The sequence below is a fragment of the Elephas maximus genome, chromosome 3 (genome assembly GCF_024166365.1).
Source record: "Elephas maximus indicus isolate mEleMax1 chromosome 3, mEleMax1 primary haplotype, whole genome shotgun sequence".
In the NCBI taxonomy this organism is placed as follows: Eukaryota; Metazoa; Chordata; class Mammalia; order Proboscidea; family Elephantidae; genus Elephas; species Elephas maximus.
In genome coordinates, this window is record NC_064821.1 from 163,833,328 (window position 1) to 163,853,569 (window position 20,242).

General features: G+C 41.6%; 1 long non-coding RNA gene across 3 annotated transcripts in view; it reads left to right on the forward strand.

Moving 5' to 3' along the window:
• Positions 1 to 1,999: 1,999 nt before the first annotated feature.
• Positions 2,000 to 20,242, forward strand: part of LOC126073378 (uncharacterized) — a 69,371-nt gene continuing 51,128 nt past the window's right edge. For all 3 annotated transcript variants that reach the window (XR_007516729.1, XR_007516727.1, XR_007516730.1), the window contains exons 1-3: positions 2,000 to 2,137; positions 7,424 to 7,484; positions 7,851 to 8,096. This is a non-coding gene — a long non-coding RNA (uncharacterized LOC126073378). The remainder of the gene's footprint in view (positions 2,138 to 7,423; positions 7,485 to 7,850; positions 8,097 to 20,242) is intronic.

The following is a 20,242-nucleotide window of genomic DNA, read 5'->3' on the forward strand; positions in this document are numbered from 1 at the left end:
TTTTATAACTTAGAAGTGAATGGATTTAGAACTCATCCTACCTGGGTATGATCTAATTAACATAACAAAAAACCAAACCCTATTTCCAAACAAGATTACATCCACAAGTACAGGGGTTGGGACTCCAACACATATTTCTGAGGGACACAATTCAATCCATAATAGTCATCTATGGAAAACCCGCAGCTAATATAATTTGTAACGGTGAAAGACTGTTTCCCCCTAAGATAAAGAACAAGATAAGGATGTCTGCTCTTGCCACTGCTATCAACATTGTACTGGAAGTTCTAGCCAGAGCAATTAGAAAAAAGAAATAAATAAAAGGCATCTGGATTGGAAAGGAAGAGGTAAAAGCATCTGTTTGCAGATGACATGATCTTTTATGTGGAAAACCCTGAGGAATTCACACACAAAGACATTTTTTTAGAACTAATAAATGAGTTCAGCAAAGTTATAGATATGAGATCAATACACAAAAATCAACTGTATTTCTATAACTAGGATTGGATTGAATTACCTAAATATGAAATTAAGAAAACAATTCCACTTACAATAGCATCAAAAAGAATACAATACTTAGGAATAAATTTAACAAAAGTGCAAGACTTGTACACTGAAAACTACAAAATATCATTGAAAGAAATTAAAGACCTAAACAAGTGGAAAGGCATCACAGGTTCATGGATGGAAACATTTAATATTGGCAGTGTTCCCAATGTCCCCCAAAAGGCAGCAATCTCACTTAAAATCCAAATGCCTTTTTTTTTTTTTTTTTGCAGAAAATGACAACCTTATCTTAAAATTCATAGAGAAATGCAAGGGAAATGCAATCTTGAAAGAAAAGAACAGACTTGGAGGACTCATGCTTCCTGATTTCCAAACTTACTACAAAAATGCAGTAATCAAGACAGTGTGGTGCTGTCATAAGGATGAAAATATAGATAAATGGAATAGAATAGAGAGTTCAGAAATCATCCTTTACATTTGTGGTCAATTGATTTTTGACAGGGCTGTCAAGACAATCCAATGGTGTAAGGAATAGTCTTTTCAACAAATAGTTCTGGGACAACTGAATATCTACAAGCAAAAAAATGAAATTGCGGACCCCTACCTCAGATCACATAAAAAAAATTACCTTTAAAAAGGGATCATAGACCTAAATGTGAGAGCTAAAACTATAAAACTCTAGAAGAAAATAAAAGCATAAATCACTGTGACCAAATGAAGTACAGCAGTTACTTCCTGAAATGGTTGAACATCGACGAATTCTTTTTGTTATAGTGACTGTGTATTCCTTCCATATTCTTTTGATGCTTCTCGTGTCATTTAATATATAATATATAGTGCAATTATATGTTATATATAAGATATATATTATGTTATATATTACATGACACAGGAATTAAATATGTAAGCTAGGCAAATTTACAGACAGAACATAGCTTAGTGGTTGCATAGCGTTGAAGAAAGGGGAGTGAATGCTAAAGGGTATAAGGTTTGCTTTGGAGGTGATGAAAACATTCTGAAATTGAATGTGCTGATGGGTGTGGAACTCTGCAACTACACTACAAACCACACAATCATACACTTTAAATGGGTGGACTCTATGGTATAGGAGCCCTGGTGGCAAAGTGGTTAAGAGCTCAGCTACTAACCAAAATGTAGGCAGTTTGAACCCACCAGCCACTCCTTGGAAACCCTGTATGGCAGTTCTTCTCTGTCCTATAGGGTAGCTATGAGTTGGAATCAACTCGATGGCAATGGGTTTGGGTATGGTATATGAACTATATACCAATAAAGCTTTTTTTTTTTTTTTTTTTGAGTTAAATAAGAACATGTAGCTTATTCAAGGAATTGAAGGAAGTCTCGCATGATTGGGCATTGAACATCAGGGAAAGGCTGTTGAGAGATGAATGAAGTTGGAGAGGTAGGTAGATTCAGAACTTGAAGGACTTTGCTAAGCATACTAGGGAGTTTTGGTTTGATTCTGAGGGTTTAGAGAAAGTCATCAAAAGGTTTTACGTAGAGGGATGACATGTTCAGATTCACAGTTTAAAAAGGTCTCTAAGGATGTGGGAAAGACAGGTCTGGGAAAAGCCAGCCTGGAGGTGTGTTGGAGGACGTTGTAAGAGTCCAGGTAAGAGATGATGGTGGGAGGGATCAAGGTGGTGACAGTGGAAGCAGAACTATTACAGGGACTAAGGGGAATGAGGGGAACAAAGGCTCAGTTTTAGCAAGAAAGAGTAGTTGAAGGTGTTGAGTTTCAGGTGCAGTCTAAGTAGGCTAATTGGCAGTGTTAACACAGATCTAAAGACGAAGAGAGAGAACCAGGATCTCGGCAGTGAGCTAACTCCTTGACAGACAGAGCAGAGCTTTGGAGGAAGGGCCGAATAAGGAACAGAGACAGGAAATGTTCCTATCTGAAGATGGCCATATTATCACCCTCAAGATGGTTCTTTGAGGAGTTTGGTGTTGAAGGAATAGTCACAAAGAAGAGAAAAAAAGGGCTTTTTGTGATTTACAGATTTCATTTCAAGTGTTGGCTCCAAATTTCATGACCTTTCTTTAGAACTTGGCTTGCTTCCTTTCCAGCCTTTGAATCCTCCCCTTTATTTCCTTTGTTTTCTTTGAATCTCTCTCCATTTTTTCAACAACCACTGAAGATGGCTAAGAACCTCTTATGGGGAAAGTGTATGAGTATTTAATCTGGAGAGGAGAGCCTGGGAAACTGAGCCCCATGTTCTTCCCAGCAGGTTCTTGGAGTGCTCAACTCAAGTGACTCCTCAAAATGCTTCCAGGTTCACTGACGATGGTTCATTTAAAAAGAAACATCCATTTCATGACTTTCTCTAGGAGCCTGTTACTTCACTCAGTGTTAAGGGACTGAGATTTAGAATGGATAGTGCCATTTTGTGTGTGTGTGTGTGTGTGTGGTAAAAATATATATAATAAAATATTGATCAATTCAACAATATTTACATGTATAATTCAATGGCATTCATTGCATTCATAATGCTGTAAACCATTACTATTAGACTTTTCCAAATTATTCCATAGTTATTAATGAAAACTCCCTGCTGCCTAAGCAATGATTCCCCTTTTCTCCTCCCCTCCACCCCTATTTACTACTAATGAGCTTTGGTCTCTATACATTTGCCTGTTTTATATAAGTGGGATCATACAGTATTTTTTGTTTTGTGACTGATTTATTTCACTCAGCATAATGTTTTCAAGGTTCGTCCACGTTGTAGCATATGTCAGGACTTAATTTCACTTTGTGGCTGAGTAATTTTCCATTGTTCATATATACTGTATTTTGTTTATTCATTCATCCATTGATGGGCATTTAGGTTGTTTCCACCTTTAGGCTATTGTGAATAGTGCTGCAATGAACACTGGTGTACAGATTCCTATTTCTCTTCCTGCTTTCAATTCCTTTGGGTATATACCTATGGATGGAATTTCTGGGTCATATGGTAGTTTTATGTTTACTGTATTTTTTGCAAATAACACACCCATGTAAATAATGCGCCCACATACATAACATGCATACTATGCCTAAGAAAATAATGTACAAGGGGGTTGCATGGTTGGCAAAAAATGTATAATGTGCACGTTACATGCGTAAAGATAAGGTAACTTTTTGAGGACCCAGGAAACTGTTTTCCACAGTGGTTGTACCATTTTGCATTCCCACCAACAATGAACAAGGGCTCCAATTTCTCCACATCCTTGCCAACACCTGTTATTTTCTGTTTTTTGCTTGTTTGTTTTTAAATTATAGCTATTTAAGTGGGGGTGAGGTGGTACCTCATTGTAGTTTTGATTTGCATCTTCCGAATGACTATGAGTGAGAACAGACTCAACAGCGGTGGGTTTGGTTTTTTTAGTTTCATGACTAATTGATAGTGCAATTCTTAACATAAATCTTTTCAAAAGCACTTTTGAAACTGTTTGGCAGTATCTGCTAAGCTGAACACATTTCCCATGACCCAGCAATTCCACTCCTAGGTATATACCCAACAGAAATGTGTACATATATTCACCAGAAGACACGTGCTAGGATATTCATAGCTTTACTATTGATGTTGTTGTTAGGTGCCAAAGAGGTGGTTCCTACTCATAGGTACCCTGGGTACAACAGAACAAAACACTTCCTGGTCCTGCGCCATCTTCACAATTGTTGCTATGTTCGAGCCGATTGCTGCAGCCACTGTGTCAATCCATCTTATTGAAGGTCTTCCTCCTTTTCACTGACCCTCTACTTTACGAAGCATGATGTCCTTCTCCAGGGACTGGTCCCTGCTGCCTGATAACATGTCCAAAGTATTTGAGATGAAGTCTCACTATCCTAGCTTCTAAGGAGCATTCTGGCTGTACCACTTCCAAGGCAGATTTGTTCGTTCTTCTGATAGTCCATAGAACATTCAATATTCTTCACCAACGCCAAAATTCAAAGGCATCAATTCTTCTTTGGTCTTCCTTATTCATTGTTCAGCTTTCACACGCATATGAGGTGATTGAAAATATAAAGGCTTGGATCAGGAGCACCTTAGTCCCCAAAGTGATATTTTTGCTTTTTAACACTTTAAAGAGGCCTTTTACAGCAGATTTGCCCAATGCAATATGTCGTTTGATTTCCTGACTGCTGCTTCCATGGGCATTGATTGTGGATTCAAGTAAAATGAAATCCTTGACAACTTCATTATTTTCTCCATTTATCATGATGTTGCTTATTGGTCCGGTTGTGAGGATTTTATTTTCTTTATGTTGAGGTATAATCCATACTGAAGGCTGTATAGTCTTTGCTCTTCATTATGAAGCAATTCAAGTCCTCTTCATTTTCAGCAAGCAAGGTTGTGCCATCTGCATAACGCAGGTTGTTAATGAGTCTTCTTCTAATCCTAATTCCCCATTCTTCTTCATCAGGTTTTGGATTATCTGCTTAACATACGGATTGAATAAGTACGGTGAAAGGATACATCCCTGATGCACACGTTTTCTGATTTTAAACCACACATTATCCCCTTGTTCTGTGCAAAAGACTGTCTCTTGGTCTATGTTTAGGCTCCAAATGAGCACAGCTAATTGTTTTGAAATTCCAGTTCTTTGCAATGTTAACCACAATTTGTTATGATCCACACAGTCGAATGCCTTTGCAACATCAGTAAAACACAGGTAAACATCTTTCTGGTATTCTCTGCTTTCAGCCAAGATCCATCTGACATCAGCAATGATATCCCTTGTTCTACATCCTCTTCTGAATCCAGCTTGAATTTCTGGCAGTTCCCTGTCAATGTACCGCTACAACTGTTTTTAAATTATCTTAGCAAAATTTTACTTGCGTGTGATATTAGTGATATTGTTCAACAATTTCCACATTCTGTTGGATCACCTTTCTTCAAAATAGGCACAAATTTAGATCTCTTCCTGTCATTGGCCAGATAGCCAACTATTGATAATAACCCAAATATCCATTGACAGTCGAATGGATAAATAGATGGTGGAATCGTCATACAATGAAGTGCTATGCAACAATGAGAATGAACCACCTATAAACACACACAAAAGGTGGAATCATTTCACACACGTAATGTTCAGTGAAAGACACCAGACACAGAAGGGTTCTTACCATAAGAATCCTGAAGGGAACTTCTGGGTGTTGGCAATGTTCTACTTCTGGTCTGGGCTCTGATACCCTGGGTATGTGCTGCTTGTGAAAATTCAGTAAGCTGTATGATATGTGTGCTTTCCTTTATGTTTATTATTCTTCAACAAACATTTTTAAAAATTGGGAAAACCTCTAATTTTTTAAAAATTAGGTTGACTAAGATGTTTGCTGTTATCTAATGAAGCGTATTGATTTCATTGGCAGACTCTAAAGGGAGTTAGAACAGTGCCAACTTATTCTGATGAACCCAAACCCACTGCCCTGGCATAAATTCTGATTCATAGCAACCTCATAGGGTTTCCAAGGCTGTAAATCTCTATGGAAGCTGACTGCCACGTCTTTCTCCTGCGGAGCTGCTGGTGGTTTCAAATCCCGATCTTTTGGTTAGCAGACGATCACTTTAACCACTGTGCCATCAGGGCTCCTTTTATTCTGATTACCGCCCGAATATTTTGGCACAAATGTGTGCTTCCGTTCTTACCAAGGACAGGGCGGTAGGAGCAGTCAGTCCCAGGTGTCGGCAGTAAGGGGATACATTGTCTGCAGGGAATTTACAAAAAAAATTAACTAAAAGTTGGTTTGCTTTTCATTATTGTCATGCACTGGCAATTTTAAATGATGTTGGGAATGAAATATTTCCTCTATACCCCACACCCCCCTAGTAAATAATCTGCCAATCTAAGTTCTAAACAATTGCTGAGGCTACTACTGAGCTGGGCTTGGCCGCTCCCACTGTCCCTCCCTGAGTAGTTCAATAATGGAAATAATCAATATGATTTAGTAGTTGTGCTCATTGTATCAGATACTGGGCATGGTCCTTTTTTGTATATTATCTTATCTAAATAAGATAATATCTGTGTGGGTTAGGTATTATTGTTCCCATTTTAAAGATGAGAAAACCGAGGCCCAAGAAGGTTAAGTGACTTGCCCAAATTCACTCAGGTAGTGCAGATAAGAGTGAGGATGTAAATCCGAGCCTTCTAACTCACACTGAACTTTCCTACTAAACTCATTGTGGTAGAGTTGATTCCAACTCAGCGACCCTGGAGGACAGAGTAGAACTAAAAGTAGAACTAAGCTCTACTAACTCTTGGAACTGACTGGCACGTAGAGGGTCCTTGATATGTATTTGCCGAACGAATGAATGAATGAATGAGCAAGTGGATCAAAGAATCAATCACTGCTTTAGTCATTTCAAGGAGTTGATTGAAACTTCCCTGAGTTGATTCAGGCAAGAAGACTTTCCTTCTGTCCAAGGCAACTAACAACAATAACTTCAAAAACATCAAAGTCAAGAAACAGAAAGAAAGGCTGAGTTGCTGCAACAAACTAAGGAGTCTAAAGAGACATGGCAAGTGAAAGCAAAGTGTGATTGAATCTTGGACTAGGGGAAATAGCTAAAAAGGACGTTATTTGGACAATAGCTGAAATTTGAAAATGGATTCTAGAGTAGATAACAGTATTGCATCCATGTTAAATTTTCCAATTCTGATATAATACTATGGTCATGTAAGAAAATGTCATTGGTCATAGGGAATTACACACTTGAAAAACTCAGAAGAGCTGAATAAACATATAGACCCAGAAAAACAAAAACAAAAACTTTCCATCTGTCTCTTTATTTCAAATTTTAAGGGTAATCCCTTTGGAAAGCATGGCTACCATTTTCTCTGCTCATTGCTTCCTGTACATCATTGAATTTCACTAATTTGAATCTTATTTTAAGTAGGTTTTATTATCCCCATTTTACAGATGGGGAAACTTCAGCCTCAGCGCTCAGCGATGAAGCAATGGTCACAAAGCTAGTAAGTAGGTAAGTGTGCAGAGTTTAACTATGGTAAAAAAAAAAAAAAAAAAAAAAAACCCTGGGCTTTGGAGTATGAAAAAGCAGGCTTGGCTCTTTTTCTTGCTAGCGGTGTGAACCTGATAAAGGTCATAACATTTCTGGGCCTCAGTCTTATCACCCATAAAATACTCATCATAATAGTGTCTACCTCAGAGATTATAAACTCAAATGTCTGCAGGTTCCAGGTGTAGGGAGCTCTACACTGCTGTCAAGCAGAGTCTTGGCACTCTCCCAAGGTGCCACTGAGGGGTACACTATGGGGGTTGGAGGCTGTGCTGGACTCTACTCTTTGGGCCATGATCACTCACTTACTCATTCATTTTGTGTTTCTAGAGCACCCATGATGATCTAGCATGATGCTAAACTCAAGAGATGTAAAGACAAATAGTGCTCAGGCCCTTTCTGCTCTTGAGGGAGACAAACATGGAAACAACCAATGAAGACATAGCATCATATCATGGCATCTTCAAGTTGTAGAAATCTCATCTCAGCAATTCTAAGGTCAAAGAGGCTATTTGGGAGCTCAAGTAGCACATCTTCTGTCATTAAGTAAGACAACACCAAAACCGTTTCAGCCAGGTGAGGAGCTCTGTTTCAGTAAAATCCAAGAGAAAGTGTATTTTATGATATTGCTCTGAAATTCATTGGGCATTTAAAGACACTCATGGTCTGAGAGTCGGGTCATTTAGCCAGTGAACAAACCCATGAACACAACATCATTGCCCACAGTTGTCATTACCATCAGTAGGCCTTTATGTGTCTGATGGATCACAGGGCAGTACCAGGTATGGGCCCACTCCTGTCCTGGAAAGGTTTGTAGTGTAAGTAGTGTAAGATACACAAATCTATATGAACACACACCTAACGACCAGAATAAAAATATCGACCAAACAATATCCTTCTGGGGTCTCTTCCCTGATCACTTATGTCATGGAGGGTTTAATCTTAGAAAATTGGGAGATACTCAGGTTTGTCATGCATAAACTTGTTTAGTTTATCGTAAGGTAGTCACGGCAAGGCACACAACGAAGAACTCACAACATCCATTTAGAACTCGAGAGTCAGAATTAATAATTACAATTACAATGGTAGTTCAATGGTTAGAGTTCAAATCTTTAGACTTGAGCCTTTTACTTTTAATGAGAGATCTCAGGAAGAAAGCTTTACCACAACTCGAACTTGGCAGAAGTCTCTCGTAGCTAGGGTTCAAGGTCAGCAGCCTCAGGCAGTCTCAGCAGTTTCTTGGTGTTTGCTGCTGCCTTCTCTCAGGGTTGAGTAGGAATGTAGGGTTTATATGTGAATTTGTCACCTTAGCAGGGACAGACTACCCAATAAGCAAGGTATACACAGGCTTACTTGTGCTTACTTACTAATCTGTAGTGCACAATTTCACATGGGTAACCCAAACAAACCCATTGCCATCGAGTCAATTCCAACTCATAGTGACCTAATAGGACAGAGTAGAACTGCCCCATAGGGTTTCCAAAGAGCAGCTGATGGATTTGAACTGCCAAACTTTTGCTTAGCAGCCAAGCTTCTTAACCACTGTGTCACCAAGAGTAAAGGGGACCCATTTGAAATTGTACACTATAGATTAGAAAGTAATCCTGTGTATACTTAGCTTACTGGTTAATCTGCTCCTGCGTCTTGGCTCCATATGTCAAGGGCCAGTGTGATGTCAAAGACCAGTATGTTATGAGTTTTCTCCCAGGTTAGAGATTAGCGGAAAGAGGCATCTTTTCTTCAAGATTAGAAATTGGGGAGGTTGTTTAGAGTAATGTCTCAAGGCTAGTTTACAACAGGGCTTCAAATTGGTTCATTCTAGTATGAACCCCTGCTAAGAATTTCATTTCTACCCCAGATATGCTGAATCAGAATCTATGTTTTAACAAGATCCCTATGTGATCATATGTATAATAAATTTTGAGAATCACTGCTCTACTAGTGGTCCTCAGAGTTGGTCACTAACCAGCAGCATTAGCACCTCCTGGAAACTTGTGAGAAATGCAAATTCTCAGCAGGGATTAGAACCCGAATGAACTGGTTAGAAGCCCTGGATACAAAGATTAACCATGTTACATTTTCTTTGTCATAGTGTGTCAGGTCAAAGTCAATTTAACTTAAAGGTTGTTTACGTTCTTTACATGTTTCACAAGCTTCTATGTTTTTATGTCTAATTTCAGAAACTTTCTAAACAGCTTTCTCATGACTTACAGATTTCTAATGGCTTACAGTTAATGTTAGAGAACCTCATGAAGGTAGATACATTTCTAAGTTCTTATCATGAGTGCTTATACACGTGTATTTTGAAAGTGTCTTCAATAGCGTCTTATACCTTGTGGGATTTGAGATCATTATAGAAACATATGGAGCAAGTTAGAATTTCTAATACCTACTAGACCTCTCCGGTCACCTCCCTCCCTCTTTTTCTGACTCAGCCCTCACCTCTATCCCACTCACCCTCCTTCAGGAGAGCATGCTCTAGGAACCCTCTCACCCAGTGTTCTGAATGGACATGTACGTGTCAGTATGCTTATCCTCAACTCCCCTGAATGAACACCTCAGGCTTTTTGTGGACACAGACCATATTTTGTGCCTCCAGCTGCTCATTGGTGTATGTACTTGGTTGTTTGGGGGACATTTGCCTTTATTTGGATGAGTGGGAGCAGAGGAAGGAGAATAGGTAAGTAGTAGTGATTAACACCCATCTTGTTCCAGAAATGACTCTGGTGGAGGGTATTAAAAAAATAAATTAGTATGGGCTAAAAGTTGTTATTGTTAGCTGCCATCAAGTGGACTCTGATTCACGGTGACCTTATGTACAGCAAAACCAAAGGAGGCCCGGTTCTGTATCATCCTCACAATCACTGGCGTATTTGAGTCCATTGTTGTGGCTAGCGTGTCAATCTATCTGCCAAGGTTCTCCCTTTCCTCATTGGCCCTCTACTTCACCAAGTATGAGGTCCTCCTCCAGCAACTGATCCCTCCTGAGCACGTGTCTGAAGCAAGTGAGTTGGAAAATAGAAAGAAGGAAGCCAAAAACTCAAAGAAGAAATTAGTCTACAGAGCCGATAGTCTACACGAACAATGGCGTCACCTATCTTGAGACCAGAAGGACTAGATGGTGCACATTTACCACTACGGACTATTCCAATCAGGGACTCAATAGATGATCCCAGATAGAATGGAAGAAAAATGTAGAACAAAACTGAAATTCCAAAAAAAATTTCAGACTTATTGGACTGGTAGAGACTAGATGAACCCCTGAGACTATCGCCCTGAGATACTTTTTAAACTTGGAACTCAAACCACTCCCAGAGATTGCCTTTTAGCCAAATGACAGATTGACCCATAAAATAAATAATACACCTGTGAGTACTGTGCTCCTCAAAATAATCATCTAGATGAGACCAAATGGCAAACATTTACCCTAGACCAAAGATGAGAATGCAAGTGGGGATGTGGAAGCTAGATTAATGGAAACAGAATAACCACGATGGAAATAACGAGAATGCTGATGTATTGTAGAATGTAACCAATGTCATTGAACAGTATGTATAGAAATTATTAAATAAGAGCCTAATTTCCTGTGTAAACTTCACCAAAAACACACACACAAAATATTTTTTTTTTAAAAAAAGACAAAAACAAAAGCCAATGTTCTGTCATCATCTACAGGTTTTTCATTGGCTAAGTTTTAGAAGTAGGTCACAGGCCTTTCTTCCTAGTCTGCCTTAGTCTAGAAGCTCCACTGAAACCTGTCCACCATGGGTGACTCTGCTGGTATTTGAAATACCGTTGGTATAGCTTCTAGCATCATAACAACATGCAGGCCACCATAGTATGACAAACTGACAGGTGGTGGCCTAATAAGTGGGGAGAAATAAATAAGAAAATCAAAGGTTGTGGGCCAGGTGGGGTAGGAATCAGGCAAAAAAAAAAAAAAAAGCCACATTCTATAATGACCTCTCACTTACTCAGTAAATAAATGTATGTGAATATAAAGGTGGGGATTTCAACCTAGGGGTATTCCAGATACTTGGACCCTGATTCTTGCCCTCCCAGGGTTCACTAAGTTGTCTGGCTCAGTCCCCAATAGTCTTGCTTGGGTGGGAGATGAAGGTGGAGAGATGTCACCCTCTCCTTCCTAGTGATCTTGTCTCCTTCCACACCTCACTCTCCCCACACACACACCCACCTTTTTTCTCCAATGCTGGTCTGGCTTCTTTCCAGCTAAATGTGTTTTTGGAGCAGAGACTGAAAGATCAGCCATAGTGGAGTGGTGACACTAGGCCTCCTCTCACTTGCCCAGGAAAGCCTCAGAGAAAAGAAGGTTTTGAGGAGATGACACATTTATTGTGTTTTTGGTGAAAGTTTATGCAGGAAACCATAGGGTTTCTAAGCTTGTAATCTTTACGGAGGCAGACTATCAGGTCTTTTCTCCTGCAGAGAAGCTGGTGGGTTCAACCACCTACCTTTTGGTTAGCAGCCAAGAGCTTAACCACACTGCACCACCAGGGCTCTGTAGAAGAAGAAACATACATGGCAGAGAATAGGAAAGCAGAAGACTGGTCAGGCGACTTGGGAGAAGAGTTAGAGGTGAGCGAGGGACAGAAAGCACCAAGCCAATGGGGGAACAGGTGAAACCCTTGAAAAAAAAAAACAAAAACCCTTGAAGCAGAGGAGAACTCCAGGGCATAATCTGGAGTGTTGTAGAGAGACTGAGGCTGGCTTGGCACAATGAGGGCTGCTGGTCAACGTGCCATCACTGGTTTTAGGGTGAGAATGCCAGAAAAGGGCAGGAAGGGGCTTGGTTATTCAGAGAGGACTAGTAACCAGTTGCCAGGGAGTCAGCTCCAACTCATGGCAACCCTGTGTGTGTCAGAGTAGAACTGTGCTCCATAAGGTTCTCAATGGTTGATTTCTCGGAGGTAGATCGACAGGCCTTTCTTCCAGGGCGACTCTGGGTGGACTTGAACCTCCAGCCTTTCAGCTAGCAGCTGAGAGTGTTAACCATATGCACCACAAAAAATGAGGGCAAATCCTTGTGGAGGCGGTGGCAGGGGAAGTTGATCTTACCTAGATCAAATATGACTTTAGTCAAGATAAGCAGAGCAAAGCATTCAGATTCATGGGTGTGGATATTCATCAAGAACAAGTAGAGACTCCATGCCTTGTGTACTGAAGAGGCCAGCCCTGTTCTAGGCATAGTGTCACCTACAGAAAGGCTGTGTTAATTTCATGAGGCTTTTGTACAAAAGATTACAGGAGGTCTCTGTAGAATTTAGCAGTCTCATATACTGTTGTTGTTAACTAAATCCTCTAGACTTATATGGGAGCCTTCTACCTCCTGAAGAAAAGCCACCTTCTCGTTAAGGTTCATAATGCCCTTGACCCTGATCTACATTAAGACAATTCAAAGGGTGACCAAGAAACAGTTGAGTCAAAGGGAAGGATCCAGAGAGTTTGCCAACTCTCTTTCTTGTCCCTCTTCACCCAGATGAATACTGCCTATGTTGTCACTACACTGCAGGCAAACCAAGGATTTGTTTCTTTTTCAATCAATGACAAGGAATTTCCAGATTGGGGATCGCCCATGTTTTTGGCTAAGTCACTGTGTAATACTGAATGTAAGATACCTCAAAGCTTAACTGTTTGAGAGAAAGGAGTGAGTCCAATATGAGGATGGGAAGAGACACAGGAGGAGAATGAGGTAGATTATAAATTCAGGCATGACAATGGAACTGGGAACTACTCCAGACCTTCTCACTCAGAGTTCCTACCATACTCCATCACTTGTCAAGCTCTTACACTCGAAGAATCATTCCTCATATGATTTGGAATTTGGATGTTTATGGGAGCGCTTTGGGCATGCATTATGCTTTCCGGAAGGCTGTACCGAAATGTTGGAGCTACCAGTGGGACACAAAAATTTGTGGCTATCTTGGAAGGTGGTTGGTGGTGGGCGGCAGTCTGGTAGCTGATGCTTATGGGTTGGAGGTTAAAGAGAAGAACTTCAGAGACAGAAAACTCTGCATTTCTCTCTGCATATAGGTTGCTCAGGAGGGTGGATTACCATACAGTGTCCTGGACCCTGGTGTGTATATAAGCAGGAAAAAAACATGAAGGCATGAAAGCATGCGTTATGCCTCTTCAATTTTCCTTTTGATTAAACCTCTAGTCTTGGGAATACACACAGCAGATTCTCAGACCCCAGAGATACCCATAACTGAATTCTACATGGTAAAGATGAGCCGTTCTTAACAAGTGCTGTGGTTTGAGGGCTAGAGATTGGGGTTCATTCAACACATGTAGATAAGAAAAAGGGACCAACTTCCAGGTGTCCTTCTCACTACAAAATTGCACTTGCCAGCACAGTCTCTAAGAGTTCTGGTAATTGTCGCATTTTTTTCCACCATGAGTGAGGAAAACTGATGTACTGATATATTGGAAACAGGCCTGTGAGGTAATTTGCAAAGCCTCAGAATCAGGGAAGCTATAAACACAGGCTTTTTCAGTCCTTGGTTACAACATGTTTGTGACTCAGCCTCCTGCCAGTGTGGATTTGCATCTTCCTTTTGTTTTTGGCTTAACCTAGGGAATTGGAGGGCTTGGAGACTTCTGCCAGAACACCTAGGGCATGTTAAGGGTTCCTGCATGGGACAGAAGTGTGGGTGAATTACCACCACCCACAAAATAAAGGGACCACTCTCGCACTGTTCAAGAAAACACTTCCTTCTTAAAGAACTCAACTGTCACCTGGTAAATAGGGCCAAGGGGAGTCTCTCTAGGGTTCTAAGCCCTAAAGAAAGAGTTCCCAAGGGCTCCCATGGCCTCAGGCTGTATGTACATCCCTAACCCCAGCCAGTTTTATGCAGCTGGTCATGGGGGGAGCGAGGTGAGAGAATATAGATGGATCAGTATTTTTAACTATTGGGAAAAAACAAATCAAAACCCGACACCTGAAAGTCTAAAAAACCCAGACCCAGAAGACCTATAGCTGATTAAATCTTGCCTATTCATTCACTACCTTTAAGATCGTCTTATGTAAATTGCTGACCAGTAGCTTTCTACAAGTCTGAATGTTGAGCTGCTTAGTAGATCATCTCTGAACTTGCCCTTTCCCCTCCTTGTATGGAGACCTTTGGTGTGGTGGTAAACCTTTTGGAGCCTTCTGACTGCCAAATCCCACTTCCATAGAGTCCAAATCTGTCTATATGAACCTCTCTCACCAAAGACTCTTCAAAGTCATTAATAACTAACCTGTTGCCATAGAGTCAATTCTGACTCATGGCGACTCCATGTGTTACGGGATAGAACTGCTCCATAGGGTTTCCTTGGCTGCAATCTTAATGGAAGTGGATTGCCATGCTTTTCTTCTGTGGTGCCACTAGGTGAATTCAAACCGCCAACCTTTAAGCTAGTAGTTGAGCACAAACTGTTTGCATCACCCAGGGACCTCATTAATAACAAGTCAAAAACCTCACCTATTGCTATCGAGTCAATTCCGACTCAGAGCAATCCTACAGACAGAGTAGAACTGCCTGCAAGGGTTTCCAAGGAGCAGCTGGTGGATTCAAAACGCTGACCTTTTAGTTAGCAGCCAAATATTTAACCACTGCAATAATAACAAGGTAGCGTTTATTCAGCAGTTACTTATGCCAGTCTCTGTGCTTTCTGTAGAGTAGGTGATTTGATTCTTCATCATAAATAGACTAATCAATAAATAGCTAGTATTATTTCTGTTTTACAAACGAGGCCAAATAATTTGCCAAAGATCCCAACACTTGTAGATGGTGGAGCCAGGACTCCAGTCCAGGTCTGCTCAATTCTGAATCCCATGCCCACATCCTCTATACCTCTACAACTTCTCCCTCCAAACCAAGCATACAGTACTTCTGTGACGCCAGCAGAGAAAGTGGTTCATTTATTCATCCAATATTTATTGAGCATCTGCTGGGATATAGGCCATGTTCTAGGCCAGGGATTGTCAAAGTTGTTCTGTAAAGGGCCAGACAGTAAACATCTTAGGCTTTGTGGGCCAGATGGTCAGTCACAAGTACTCAACTCTGTCGTAGCAGCCACAGACAGTATGTAAATAAACAAGCATAGTTGTGTCCCAATAAAACTTTATCTACCAAAGCAGGCTGTGGGCTGCTCTAGGCAACGGGTCTATAACCAGTTAACCAGTTGCCACCGAGTTGACTCCATGTGTATCAGAGTAGAAGTGTGCTCCAAAAAGGTTTTTTTTTTTTTAATATTTTATTGTGTTTAAGGTGAGAGTTTACATGGCAAATTAGGTTCCCATTTAACAATTTCTGCCCTACTTATTTGGTGATACTGGTTACATTTTTCACACTGTATCATCATTCTCATTCATTTTGTTCTGGTTGTATCATTTCTGGTACTCTAGCTTCCCTGCCCCCTTACATTCTTCCCTTTGCTTTAGAGTAATTGTTGACCATTTGGTCTCCTAGAGTTGATTTTTTATTTTTTTAAAACCATAAGTTTTTATATAGCAGTGAACAACAATGAAAAAAACAACAAACAAACAAACAATAAAAAACCCTGCCTTGTAGAGTTTACATTCTAGAAAACAATCATATTTCCTAGACTGTTTATCATGCAGAAATGGTCATAGACTCTTGGAGTTGCTGAGACCTTAGCGGTGATCTAACTGAATAATCTCCTGCCAGGGCAGGTCCCCCTTCCCAGCCTCCTGACTAGCCCTTTATGTCTCTGCCCCTTACATCAACTATACATTCTGTGTGAACAGATCCAGTGTCACGGGAACTCACCAAGCCCTCAGAGGACACTTTCTATGGCAGGACAATAATCCTGGTAACACTGTCCTTCCTTATCTCTATTCCTGTCAGTTTGAGCCACTGGTGCTAAGTGTGTCCTCTTGGACAATGCTCCTCAAACTTTAGCACAACAGAATCTCCTGGGAAACTTGTTGAAACGCAGTTTGCTGGCCCCACACTGAGAGCTTCTGGTTGAGTGGGTCTGGATCGAGTTTCCAACTCTAATAAGTTCCCAGGTGATGCTGATGCTGCTGGTCTAGTACGAGAAATAGCTTAGATGGCAAGCTCTGTCGCCACCACTCAGGCCGAATAACTAGGAACAATGCAGGTAGCCACCAAGACAGCCTCTGCATTTACGTGTAAACACTGAGAAATGGTGTAACGGGTTCTCAGGGCCAAAGGGAGAGAACTGCTGAGACCATGAGAGGAAGTGGAAAAAAGCATTGGAACAGCAGTCAGGAAGACTGGATCCCATCCCCTCATCTGCTGTGTATCCTTGGGCAAGTCATTTCCCTCTCTGGGCCTCAGCTTTCTCATCAGCAACATGAGAGTTGGCTGAGGCCTCTTTTCTTCTGGCGGTGGCAATTCTAATTTTCTTTAGCAGGTAGGAAAGTCTCAACAGATATCCCTTCCAGGGATATCCTAAAAAGTCACAACAAATTCGTTGCCATCAAGTTAATTCTGACTCACAATGACCCTACGGGACAGATTGGAACTGCCTCAAAGGGTTTCCAAGGATTGGCTGGTAGATTCAAGCTGCCAACCTTGTGGTTAGCAGCCAAGCTCTTAACCACTATACCACTAGGACTCCAGGGCTATCCTCCAAAAGCCAAACCAAACCCACTGCTGTTGAGGCAATTCTGACTCATAGTGACTCTATTTTAGGGAACACTTAATCCAGATTTCTCTGCTCTTTGAGCAGTCTATAAGATCTGCCCCTATGTCAGCTATGCATTCAATTCTATTATTTTCTCTAAAAAGTTGTTTGCAATCATTGACTTTGTACTAGAGTCTGATGCTTTACCTGTGACCTCCACCAGCTTGCATCAATCAAGTTCCTTTCCTTTGCTCCAGGTCAGTGAGCAGAACGTTGCTTTGGGACCTCAGATAAGTGGTTTGTAAACCCGAGACGCTAAGCCAGACCTCTCTCCTTCTCTTCCTGCCACTTGGCCCTGGGAGGTAACACTGCTGGTTCCAGGACTTCTGTGGGACCAGTGGCAGGCAGTGCTGGGGCCACCCAGGTGGCTTAAGAGCTTACTTCCACCCTGGAGTCCAGGTCTCAGCCACAGAGAAACAACTCCCTGGTTGGTGGCACATGGACCTCTGGAAGGTGCCAACTCAACGGCAACAAATGGAAATGACAATACCTGTCATCTATCCCTTTATCTGATCAAGCAGCTCAGCAGCCCCTGAGTTTAAGTAGCAACCACAAAACAAACACCGCTGAGGGCTGTTAGCAAGGTTTCTTTAGCACAGCGGAACGTGATATCCAAATTCTGGGCGATGTTGTCACATGGGTCCGTTTCCCTTCCTGTGAAAAGCTGCTCATGACTGTTTCCATAAAGAGAGTGAATCTGGCATAAGGAGTGTGGGCAAACAGGGCCGTTAGGTGGGTCAGCACAAGTGTTGGTCCTTGCGAGTTTGTGTAGCAGGAATCTATAGAGCGACTGAGTCAGGAGCTGGCAGCAGGAAGCTCGTTTCATTGGAAAATAAAACTGGTAAGAGAGGAGAAAGCACCGCTTAGATCAGCAGCCATTTTGTTATGCTCAGTTCACGTAACAATTATTTACTCTTTCTAAACTGCCCATAATTATTTCCAGAAAAGGCAGTAACTCTTAGTCAAGTATTCAAGTTCTGGAGTTAGACTACCATGGGGTTTTATCTTAGCTCTGCCATTTACTCATGGTATGCCCTTGGCCAAGTTTCTTAATCTCTCCCAGCGTCTGTTTTCTCTTTGTAAATGGGATGGCCACCACCTGTCTGTTTGTCATGTTGTAGTAGCTTTCGTGTCGCTGTGATTGCAGGACCAGGCAACGTTTCATTCTGTTATACTTAAGACCCCATGAGTCAGTGCCGAATCGATGGCAACTAACAACAACAAATGGAAATGACAGTACCTACCTCCTCAGAGCCGAGGGTAAAGGGAGCAAATACACCAATGTTGTTTAACGTGTTGGTGTTAATATTATTTACACAAGTTGTTCCAAAACATTAACGCGATTGTCTAACACGTCATAGAGAAATGTGGTGTGATCGAGTTAGAAACTACAGGGGAGGTGTTCCAATTATTTCTTACAAAATACCTGATGAGATGTGAAAGATGTATTTGCTAAATTGCCTTCCTTTAAAAAATTAGCAAACCTTTATTCTCTCTGGGTAACCTATAGTGCTTCTAGAAGTGTTTAACACACATGAAGTTTAGAATCTATAGAAAATATTTACGCAGAAGGCATCTCAAGTGTTATATATTTAGCATGACCTGCAGAGAGAGCAGTTACCTGCCCGAAGTCACACAGCAGGTGAATAGCAGAGCAGGGATTAGATGCTGTCCCGTCCCCCTGTGGCTGCCTCTTGTGCCCATGTTTTCACTGTTGCTTCACACCCTGCCTCAGCTGATCTCCAGAGCCAGAGCCGTGTTGTTGAAACCAGTCAGACTGTTGGTGCCAAAGACACAGTGACCTTCATGCTTCAGAGGCCAGGGGAGAGCAGAGAGGGGTAAGGGGTGGAGGTAGAATAGGAAGTAGCTCAAGAAAGTAGAGTAGCGGGTCTGAAGCTTTTCCCAACTCAACCTCACACACACCCCCCATTCCTTACCCCTGACCCAGCCTCCGCCCATAGCACCTGTTTGTAAGGTACAGATGTCTCAGGACCTCAGACTTCCGACTGGTCCGATCCATGTACTGTATGCCTTCCCTTTATGGGAGAACTAAATCCCCACATAATTGCCAGAAAACCACGTCAAGGGCAGCCACAAAGCTGTCGTTGACTCTATGCCTTTTGCCTCTTTGGCCTTGAAACTTTTGACTCTATCCTGATCAGCTGTTCCTTTTCCCCCTCCAGGGTGGTCTCCTTCCCAGGAAGCCCATTTGTGCCCACAGATTCTTTGCAGCAGCATCTTCTAGTGCCCCTGGCATCTTCTAACTCTCCCTCAGCTCCCCCTGGGCATTCCCTCGGAAGGGATAGAAAGTTCACCATAGGTGAAGCTGTGTCTTGATTTGGACATCACCAGGCTTTGGGCCCCCTAATGGGCAATGATTTTTTTCCTCTCTACTTCTGCTCCAATTTTGCTTCTTTCTCCAACTCCCTCTTCTCCAATGAGACTAGGTCCTTGAGGGCAAGGACATAGTTTTGTTTGCTTATGTGACTCCTCCAGCTGGCTCAGTGCCTGGCACACGGCAAGTGCTCAGTACGTGAATGAATAAACTACTAAATCCCTTTCTCTTCCAAGACTTGGCCACCTTGCTAGGGCTGCTCTGGCTTTTGGGATGGGCTTGGGGACAGAAGCCAAAACAGCCTGAGGGAGCAAGAGATACTCAAAAAGGGGCTGCTCAATCTGGGAGTGATTTTCTTTTTCTTTTCTTTTCTTTTGGTGCTGGAACCAGTTGCTAGTGGGTGAGCAGCTCTCTTTAGTCAAATATTCAGCTTTGCAATTAGTACTATTCTCTTCTTATGTGAGAATATAAAGTGGCCGTCATCAAAGGATTTAAGAAAGAGGTTTTATCATAACTTTTCAGACAAAGCTATCTTTTTCCCCAACCTCTACCTATGCAACATTTATTGAGAGTCCCCCATGTGAGAGGGGAGCCCTGGTGGTGCAGTAGTTAAGACCCATGGCTGCTAACCAAGAGGTCTGCAGTTCAAATCCATCAGTTGCTCCTTGGAAAGCCTATAAGGCAGTTCTACTCTGTCCGATAGAGTCGC